Here is an 11,381-nt window from a genome sequence, read left to right on the forward strand (position 1 = left end):
AACGATTTCTGGATCGGGAACAATCAAATTGAACTCGCATATGAAATTAGCGACTAAAAATGTCGAGATATATTATTTTTACGAAGAATCTGAAAATCAAATAATAATAGCACATGAAATGGAATTAGATTTCATCAATTTCACTATAAATAAACATGAATTCAATAATGTTCCGATACTCAATAACAGTGACGGAATCTTTCAATTTATTAGTAAGAAGAAACTGTTCAACATGGGTATAGATGTCAACGAAGTAAAAAGCCAAAAAACTATATTAGAAAATATTATTTATGCTCCTTTGGAAAAACCATGGTTCACAGTTTCTACCATAGCAATTATAGGAGGTGTTTTAGCAATTTTTTTCTGTTGCTTTAGAGGAGAAATTTCATGTTGTGCAAGAAAGTTAGATCTTAATAATACAACAAGAACAAGAACAAGGACACGCTATGTCAAACAGTCTAATAAACAAAGAAAGAAACTGAATACAAAGAATGAAATAAAAAAATCTAAGGGCAATACTGAGGAACATAATGCAAGTTTAAACAGGAGAAACAAATCCGATAGAGAAATTGTGACGAACCATGAAATTAATGATGATGAAAAAATTGAAATAGAGAGTAATCCCGAAATTGTTAACAAAATTAATAAGAAAAAGGAAATGAAAGTGAGATATTCGAAAATATATAATGAAAGATCGAAGGTATATTAAAGCTCATAGCACTATTTTTCCCTACTTAAGGATGTATGCAAATTTGAAAATATGATAAAAAGAATAATAAAACAAATGAAAAGAAATGTAAAATCGGGTTACTTACAGCTAATTTCTAACAATCAATGCGTCCATCAAGACAGCATCCTAAGTAATTTATTACTTTTTATGCAGAACGTCTTTGAATGTACCGAGGAGCTGGAAAACCAGAATAGCTATATTCTGTAAGGGTAGCCACGATTCACAACATATTATAAAAATATATAAAAATAAAAAGACGCCGAAGAATTAGGAAAGAAAAAGTAATTTGATGGGGATTGAAAAAAAAAGTAAGAGGATAAAGAATAAAGTTATACAGGAGTCTGAAAAAAATATAGAACAGAGAATGTGTCTGGAAAAAAGATCAGAAAGGAATTCAAACGAAGAAGAACATTAACGTATTATTGTTGTGGTACTTATAGCTAATTTATAACAATTAATGAGTCCGTCAATGCGACGTTTCATAATTTTATTATTAGGGAACGCATATCGTTTTTGAACGTACCGAAGGGCTAGAAAACCAGAATAGCTTGTCTATGTCTGTCAGGGTTACAACGATTCAATGATACCGTAAAAAATATAAATATATATATGCGTGAAAGATAAATGAATAAAATAAGGATAATGAAATCAAAGAAGAGATAGATAAATGGGAAGATAATAATGAAGTTTTTTTTAAAAAGAAGAAAAATACACGGGAAATGAAATGGGGAAAACAAAATATGAACGAAAATGAAGAAAATAAAGAAGAAAGAATAAAAGAAGATAGAGAGAGAAACAAAGGTAAAACATTAAGAAAAAAAAGGTACAATTAGAGAAAAGAAAAATATATATCAAAAAAGTTATGATGCATGAGAGGAATATAAAGAAAATAAGTGAGGGTATAAAGAAAAAAAAAATAATGGTGATACTGAAATCCACATTAAAAAGGATAAACGAATAAATTAACCAAAGCAATTAAATAGAAATAGAAAAATTAGAGCAGCTGAAAGGGTTACAGAAGAAAAATAATATACAGAAAAATGAAGAATGTTGATCATATAAAGAGAAAACTTTAATCAGAAATCAAATGAAATATATATTAATAAGAAAATAAGGGTTTTGAAGAAGATAAGTTACAAGGAAACATAAATGAAGATGAAGAAAATAAAGTTTCGAATGAATTAAAGAAGATATGAAGTATTAAAATGGATAAAACGATTAATATATGAAAAGGATGAATAAATAAACATTAGGGTAGATGAATCAATGGCCCATAAATAAGATGAATTTAAAAAAGAGGAAAGTAAAGGATAGAAAAAAAAATAAAGTAGGATTAATCGAGAAAACAAATTAGTAAAACGAACTTAGTAAAAAAAAATTCAAGGCAGCAAGATACAAATGAAAATATTTTGAGGAACATTTGAAAATTTATAATAATAATAATATACACAAGAATATTTTAATTGTTTCAATGAGATGATGAATGAGATGTTTGAATAATTCAAGACAAGGGAGACGTCCCAGTATGAGTGAACGATGCATGAATGAATTACATTGATACTATATAGGAAGTGAAATATATTAATAATATTCAGGAAAAGGTTATTATCGATTGTGTGTGTGTGTGTGTATGTGAAGCGTGTAATTTTTTTTTCACTCGTTTTCTCAATCACTTTTTATAAAAGGGTGTACATTGTATAAGGAGCATAAATAAGAAAATACAGAATGAATGGACAAGGGAGGCGCGCCCCGGAACGGAATGAAAAAAAAATACGAAAAAAGATTAAAATAAGATATTAGGAAATACATACAATATTTTCCTCCTCTTTTGGTGTAAAACTATTTTTATATACCCATAATAAATAAAGTTCTAAGTATTTTCACAGATCCCACCTAGGACCTACAAAAAGAGGGGGGAGCGACCGCATCCACGGTTTATTTTCAGAACCGGAAAAGAGTGACGCCCCATATCAGCATAGAGGAGAAAGAAGCGATCCCCTATCAACAGAGGAATGGTAAGGTAAAAAAAATAAAATTATTAAAAAAATATATTTATATGTATTTTTCAGTTTAATAACTGGATAAAAATAAAAAAATATATATATAAAGAGAGAAACTATGAAAAAAACAATGAATTAATGAAAGTGAAGAAAGTAATTGATAAATTGTTAACGTTATAAGAGAGATATATATGCTGAACACTTTTTGTAAACTTAATTAAATTTTATTGATAATTTGCTTAAAAGTTAGCAATATGAAATAAATAAATAAATTTGAAATATAAAAAAAAAACAACAAAACAATTCATACATTGTTGAAACAAAGAAAAAAAAAGAAAAAAAAATTAAAATTTATAACGTAAGATGGTCAAAGTTGAACGATGGAAATGGATTTTCGACGAGGTGCGAGGCAAGAACAAAACTCAGCAGACCGCTGAAGGGAAGAGGAACGATTCGACATCTCAGCCGGATCGCCACCAGAAGAGGACGACGAGTCATGCGGAAGGTCGATGGTCAATGGTGTTGGGTGCTGTGGGACGACGGAGCGAAAACAACAAACAGCAATTCGAGAGTCTTGGAAACGTAAATTTTATCGACAATATTATTCTAATGAAAACTGAAGTCAAAGCAGCACAAAACGTGATGGAATTGGATTCCATAATTGGGGTGCCTTTGCACTCTACGATGACGTAGAATATTACAACAATCTGCAATCTGGTTATTTATCGCCGGAAACTGATGATAAAGAGAATAACTCGGATCCAGATAAGGATGAACAGGAGACACATGATACTAAAATAAGGATCAAAGATGAACTGAAGGAGATGATATTTAATGATTGGAGAGCCTACATTGCTATAATTGCAAACACTACAACCGGAGTGGAGATGAAGCTCTAAAACTAGCAAACAAAAACAAGTTCTTGAAGTTGAATTTCATTCCAACGATGACGTGGTGGAATTATGGACCGTTCTGAAGGTTGTTCAGGAATAGGACCCAGGAACACGCTACGGTGGAGAAAGACGGACGGATGAGACAATGCAACGCGGAAGGAGACAAGCAGTAATCCACACCTAGTACCAGAGACCAACCAATTGACAAGTCACAAGCGGAAGATAAGCAGCCAGTCAAAAAGGCAATTAAATTCCAAGTGAAACCAGAGTGCGTGTGAATCTAAGGCCATCTACACACTAGGCAACCTAAGTTGGAAAGCAACTTAACGAATCTGTCAAAAAAGTTGAGAACATGTGTAATCAAATGGGAGCATACACACTAGGCAACTGGCAACTTTGGTCGGACCAACTTTTTCGATTCAACTCAGCATGTCGAGTCGCGCGCGATTTGTGTCGGCAACCTTTTCGTTCAATTGCTGTTGACGTTTTGATTTTTGCGTTCATTGAATTTCAATATCTGTCAGTGGTGATGCAAAACAGTGTTTACAATATTGGCGCATCTGTTTCTATGAACGAACGAGATGTAAGTATTATGCTACTTTGGTTTAGTTTATATATAATATATATTCGTTTGACGTTAGGAAATGCCATCAATATGCAAGTTCTCTTGATATACCGTCCGGGAAGAGTGCTGAATTGGTCAAGGATGCGTATAATATTGGAGATTGAGCAAGAAGCACAGAATCCGCTGGATGTGTTTTTTCCAAGTTAACAGCAATTGTTGCTGTCTGTTGTTAGCAGCGAGCCGAAATAAGTATGTTAGGTAAATATGTCACCTTTAGCTTGATGCCGTCGGTTATAATAATGATTCAACAAATACCAACAGATAGCCTAAGATTGGATAATTCTGGTCAGATTTCCCGGGAAACCGTTATCATCCCTGATTCTCGATTGTACCATGTGCGAAGGTGCGGTCTGCGAATATGTGACCCCTGGGAGAATTTTTCATATTTAGCGTTAGTGTATACATAAATCATTCTTTAGAAGAATTGTTGAAAATTTTTCTGTTTTCTTTATATAATTCTTTTCGGCTGTATTCTTATTTCAATGATTTTTCTATGTTTGTAAATATTGTTTGCTGGTTTGTGGTATTACTCCAACGAAAAATAAATATATACATCCATTTTTTAGAAATATTCAGAATTTAGAAAAAAAGCAGAACCCAAAAGAAATTCTGAAATCTATTGTACACACGAAGGAATATTAACACAACGGTACATTTTTTAAATAAAAATGGTATTATTGTTTGATATATGAGATGAAACACCTTCGAAAAAAGTACATCCAGGAATGCCAGATAAGCAGATTTTTTTTCTGCTATAGTGTAAATTGTATTTCAAATGTGCCCTTTTGATTCTATTGTAGTTTTAAGAAGCCGCGTATGCATTCAATTTGATTCGATGATTTGTGAAATTAAGTTTTTATTTATTTTTTCTTTGCCTGGTGTCAAGAAAAATCCCAAGTAAAGTAGTTTTTTTCAAACCAATTTTTCATAATTTGCTCTCCGTATGATTTTTTCGGCAGTTAAATAAATGGCATCTCTGTCAGCGATTAGGCAGTTTATGATGACGGATAAAAACTTAACGAATTCATCGCGTTCGAGTTGTCTCAATGTGCAGAGCTGAGTTGGCGATGCGATTGACATCGCCAACATAGATCGGGTTGCTGTTGCCTAATGTGTAGACGGCCTAAGGATCTGTGAATATCTGTGGAGCAACTCACGTCAGCACCACGGTAAGCCAACAACCTTTTCTTTTATTTTCTTACCATCCACAGGTGCGTGAACAAAGTCTTGCTTGAAGCAAGCATTTAGGGAATTTCACATTCCCTAGATTTTACAAGTATAATAACTGATTAAAACGTGCCGACGAACGTATTTTGTGATGTGCTAGACTCAATTTGAAACCTGCGAATGGAGCTATCAAATTGAATATTGTACTTTGAACAAGGGCACGACACTGATCCTCGGAGTATCTGGATAAACGATTATACAGTAAACGCCTACTGCCGGTATTTGGGAATGGATTACAACGCAGGCGGACAGTTTCGATGATATATTGAACCGGGTGGATGCCACATTGGTGTTTTCAAAAGCGGCTTCAATACGAAGGCGCTGGCGGTTCAAGGTGATCTGCATTTAGTCGATAGGCAGAAAGACGGGGAAGTATGGCAAACCATCCGTTGGCGAAAGGAGGCGGACAAGAACGAATATCAATCCAGAGGGGCATCAATTTCTGTAACACTAGACATAAGTAAAGCAATTCTCATTACGTTTCCATTTTCTAAATTTCCCACGCGGTGAGAATCAAGAGTTCAGTTTATTCAATTCAGAGTTCAAGTATAATTGTTTAGAAATTCATATTATGACAACGAATATGACTGCAATATGTGTACCAAGAAGACACTCAGCAGAGCAAATTTATTTTCAAAAAAAAAAAAACAAACAAAACGCAAATTATATTTTATCTTTTAGTTTCATCGTAATTTTAGTTATTGAACCACGTCTTGTAGTCCTAAATACATTGTATTCAATACATCGATGACGGTGAGATAGAATAAAATCCTACGAGAGCTCCAATTTGGTCACTGCATAACTTCTCGTCGATAATCAAAACGGAAAAATAAAATAATGTGAAAATGTCAGACTTACCAACAATACAATACTGACTTATTATATTTCAATGGCAACCAAAATTTATTTCCATACAATTCTGTAAGAACTGATTATTCATTTTAAGATACATAATCATATCTCCCATACGTTAATTGTATGATTAGGGCAATATGGGAAAGGTACTTATCGATAATTTAAAAGGGTGTGATTCTAATTTAAACAAACACACTTTGAAGTGGGATTTAAAAAAAATGTAAAATGTTGAGTCATATTTGTCTACAGCCAATTTATAACAAGAATGTGTCCATCAATCACAATAATATCTTTTGAATGTACCGAAGGACTGGAAAACCAGGAATGCATTCCTGTAAGGACATGTATACCCCAATACTTACATAAAGGTTCATAGCAATGTGAAATGTGGGAATTTAAAATAAAGAAATACATATTGATGCACGAAAGCAAAGAAGATAAAGAGAGAGGAATTCATACCCTCAAAATATATAATGAAGGAAATGAAAAATTAAAGAAGGGAATATTCTCCAATAAATGAATTAAAAATATAATCAGTAAGAAAAAAAGAAGTAAATAAGGAAATAATAAAAAATGTTTTTAATTATGCTGTATAAGTCAACGACGAATATCGATAAGACTTTTTTGGGAAACTTTAAGGAGATATGATCATTTCAGTTTCAATTTAGAATTACGGAATTACAGAATTGAAGGATTCAGTTTCACTGCATCCCGAAATTAAGAACACTTACTGAAAATTCATCTGTTCAGTTCAATCAAAACAGATTGAATAGTCGATTTTGGATTAATAGCGTTGAATTCTGTTTGACATCGTTTTTTTTTTTTGGCATAAATTGTCAAGGAGAACACGTTGGCGGATTTTATAAAAAAAATCGCTTTCGGAATAGATATTATAGCAAACAAAAATATTTTGAGGAAATACTTTCACATGTTTACATGAAAAACTACTGCAATAATATGTTTCAATTAGAAAATTTATAAGATTATACTATTAATAAAAAAAAGAAAATTATATATTATAAGGAATATACGAGGATTAACCTTACGATCCAATTTAAGAGAAAACTCTTCCAGTTTTCCCTGAAACTCGAGTTAACACACAGTGCAGCAATCGGTACTGTCCCATTCCACCAACTACGAACACCAACATTCATCCCGAAAAGACTAATCTTCATAAAAGCCGGACCCTAGAATTTCCCTGCCATAAAACCCATAAGCAGAATTTCCCCGCCATAAAATCATAAACAGGTATAAACATCATGAACGGATAAGAATAATACAGAGTAAGATAATGCTGGAGCCAGGTAAACTTTGTATGATTCTAGCATGAACATAAATAGCGCAGTAAGCTAAAATATAACATCAGTCCCTTTTTAGTGTTCAATAAACGAAGAGCCTCGCTCTCATCAGAATAAAGTTAGTTTTATTTTTTAACTCTCGTTGAGTAGGGGGAGATGTAGCGACCCTTTTCACGCATCCCATAAGAAATATGTTTAATAAGAATTCTAATGGTAAAGATTTAGATTAGAGATAGGGAAAAATCCAACCAAGGATCTTCCAATAGGATTGTTGGGATTTTCCATACTTATGGAAAATTCCATATATGCAGTAGGTAGCATAACATAATTTTAGGTTTGAGAGAGATGTACATCCTCAGTGAAGGTTTAGGATAAGAGAGAAAAATAAAAGGGGTCGATCGTCAGCCACGCAGGAGGACGGTTGTGCTTCCTGTTGATGGAACAAGTAGTGTTTTATTTAAAATAAAAAAAATGCCCTAGGTCGCCCGGCCAAGCTCGTTCATTGTGGTGACAGCGCTGGGATGCTGTCCAAGTGGAGACAGCAGCCCACCCATCGTGGTATTTACAAAGTTTTGCTTTCCTTGAAGATAATCTGGAAATCAGAAAGTATCCCAAGTTGAAAAATTGTGCGAGGAAAGAGATTGTAGTGAAAGAAGAAGAAAATTTCAGTAATGAATCGTTTGTTTCGAATCGATCGAACAATAAGGATATGCTGTCGGGCATATACAGCAATGTGAAAAGCATGTTGAAGAAAAATGATTCCTGCTCCGTGTCGGTTGGAGAAGCTCATTCGGTTGAGCCATCATTGTCTGCTGAGAAGTTTGATTCACGATCGATGTTTTTGCTGGACTGTGGCCCCGAGATGTTTATCTACTTCGGATCGTATATGGCAAACCATTCGTTGGACAGAGGAGGCGGTAAGAAGCCACTTAATTAAAGGAGAAATAGTATAATGGACCGAGTGTTGTGAAAACATGGACATGGATCAGTTTAGTAGTTTATTTCCTAATTTATTAAGAAAGTTTTCGTTATATGTTTTTGAAGGGATAAAAACGACTTAAAATGAAATAAACACACCTTGTTCTATTTCACGTACCGGCTCTTCTGCGATTAACTGTAAAGCAGTGAAGCAAATTGTCGGTAGCGTATAACAGTTAGTTAGAATTCACAGTTCATAATTAGGAACTTCATTATTGACACAATAACTTAATAGCCAATATTACTAACTGAAGTTTCATGCTGAATGCTGCAGAACTATTGCCGAATATTAACTGCGAGAGAATGACATAAAATAATAATATGAAAAATGATTAACAATGAATGTAGAAGAGCAAGAAAAATGAGAGTTAATGGAGATTATTAAACAAAAAAAAAAAAAAAAAAAAATATATATATATATATATATATATATATATATATATATATATATATATATATATATATATATATATATATATATATATATGAGTTATGTCAGCTCAACTGACCCGCCTCAAAGAGCAGCAACGGACATTGGAAGAAGCACTAAACGCGCTTCAACCAACAGAACAAAACCAAGCTCAGAAACTGAAACCATTGAGCAAACAACCGAAACAAACATAAACACAGTCCTCAGCCACATGGAAGAGATAAGCTACGACGAGAATAGGAAATGCGATAGGAGAACGAGTTTTTACCACCAGCGATGAAGCGATACACAGGAGACAGCGATAAGGATAAGTGCAGCGTGACATAGAAACGTTTCTCGCTTGGTTAAAGAATAATAATAAACCAGTCTTAAGTCAGATGTCTTAGAGTTTACATCATTGTTCCGAAAGCCCGAATAGGGTCCTTAACTTATGTATGTGATCATCAACTGAAACTGAATTTTAGTTAAGGTATGCTAATCGTTCAATGAAATTAATCTGGCGAAAGGAAAAGCTAATCAATGAATGAAATTATTAAATATAGGAAACATGATACTACCTAAAGACAAGCTTTAGGATGGCAGGATAACAAGTCTTGAGAAACATGAATTAAAGAAGGGACAATCATTATTTAATAATATTCCTTCAATTCTGTAAAAAAACTGTTTATTTAGTTTGAAAAAAACATTCCTGTCTCCCATGCTTTAATAGTATGAACAGGGCAATATGGGGAAATGCACTTATCGAATTTTGAATGTGTGATTTAAATTTTTACAAACACATTTTTGAAGCGGGATTTTTATAAAATGCAAAACTTGCATTAAAGTTCATGAGTAACTGAATATGTGGATTGAAATTATATTATAAAACTTTCAAATGACACAAAATAGCGCTTTAAAGGCGAAGAAAATTAGTGGAATAGACACACACGCCCTTCAAATGCATGATAAATGAATCAAAAGAGTAAACAAGGGGATATTAATAAACGTATTATACGAAGAAATTTAAAAAAGAAAAGAAACATATTTTCAATGTAGTTCTGAAAGCTCAACAATGTTGGTCGATAAGACGTTTTGGAAATTTTTTGGAGATATGATCATTTTATTTTTCATTTGGAATTGCGGAATTACAGAATTGAAGGAATTCATTTTATTTTGATTACAACCGGAAATTAAGAACAGTAACTGAACATTCGTCTGTTTTGGAAAATCAAAACCGATTGAATTTATCATAATGAATCGTTTATCAATTCACCACACATCACAATATATCAGTATACTGTGGATGCTGTCGGAGTTGAAGGAATTTTATTAAAATTACATCCGGAATATGAGAACATAAACTGAACATTTTCAACAGTTTTTTTCGACATGTCGAGCTCAAATCACAGTGAGTAGCTCTCTGCATTATTTTTCTATTTTTTCTTCGGCGGCAACCTCACTATTCATGCTAGTTGATTGTGTTGTGAAATTCCTAACAGTTGGCATACAAACAACAACAAAAAAAGTATATACATCGTTATATAGATAAATATTACGGCAAACAAGATTTTATTAAATCACAAATCAAATATTATAATATGTCATAACAAGGTCAGCCTTACAATAAATTTTAGGGAAAACTCTTCTAGTTTCCCCTAAAACTTGTTGAGTAGGGGGAGATGTAGCGACCCTTTTCACGCATCCCATAAGAAATATGTTTAATAAGAATTCTAATGGTAAAGATTTAGATTAGAGATAGGGAAAAATCCAACCAAGGATCTTCCAATAGGATTGTTGGGATTTTCCATACTTATGGAAAATTCCATATATAGTTATAACTGCATGACTGTACCAGATAACGTGGACACTAATACGAACAAGAGTTTAGTTTTTATAGTTAGTCTTATCCGGCCTTTCTTACGAAAAGTTTGTGAAAAATAAAGTTAATTCTTGAAACTAACTTAGACTCATTATTGGCGCAGCCGTCCGGAACAGGCTGAGTGATCGCGTGTTTTAACAGTGGAAAGTGTTTTTTTAATACGAAAGTGATTCCGCGAAAGCATCGGCGGCGAGAAAGTTTAAAACTGCCGTTTGAATTGAGGATCCCCCGGCACCGATCATCTGGAGCACCAGCATCGTCAGCCAGAACCAGGACACGATTAGCAGAAAACCGTAAGTTTTTTTAATTTTCTTCAGTGCTCCCACTAACCAAGTTAAAATTACTTGCGAGGAGATTTCGCGCACTAACAAATAGACGCTTAATCTCTGCAGAAAGGTCGCACTACCAGATAGACGATTTTTCTGCTCTAATTTCGACGTACTACCAGATAGGCGCCGAGTTGGAAATTTTGAAAAAAAAAAAAAAA

The 11,381-nt window shown here is 33.3% G+C and overlaps 1 long non-coding RNA gene across 1 annotated transcript; it reads left to right on the forward strand.

The window, feature by feature from the left end:
* The first annotated feature begins 3,588 nt into the window (after positions 1-3,588).
* Positions 3,589-4,727, forward strand: LOC129779629 (uncharacterized). The gene is made up of 3 exons (XR_008743724.1): positions 3,589-4,206; positions 4,265-4,446; positions 4,510-4,727. It is a non-coding gene; the product is annotated as an uncharacterized LOC129779629 (long non-coding RNA).
* Positions 4,728-11,381: the final 6,654 nt, after the last annotated feature.

Source organism: Toxorhynchites rutilus, chromosome 3 (assembly GCF_029784135.1).
Source record: "Toxorhynchites rutilus septentrionalis strain SRP chromosome 3, ASM2978413v1, whole genome shotgun sequence".
Taxonomy (NCBI): Eukaryota; Metazoa; Arthropoda; class Insecta; order Diptera; family Culicidae; genus Toxorhynchites; species Toxorhynchites rutilus.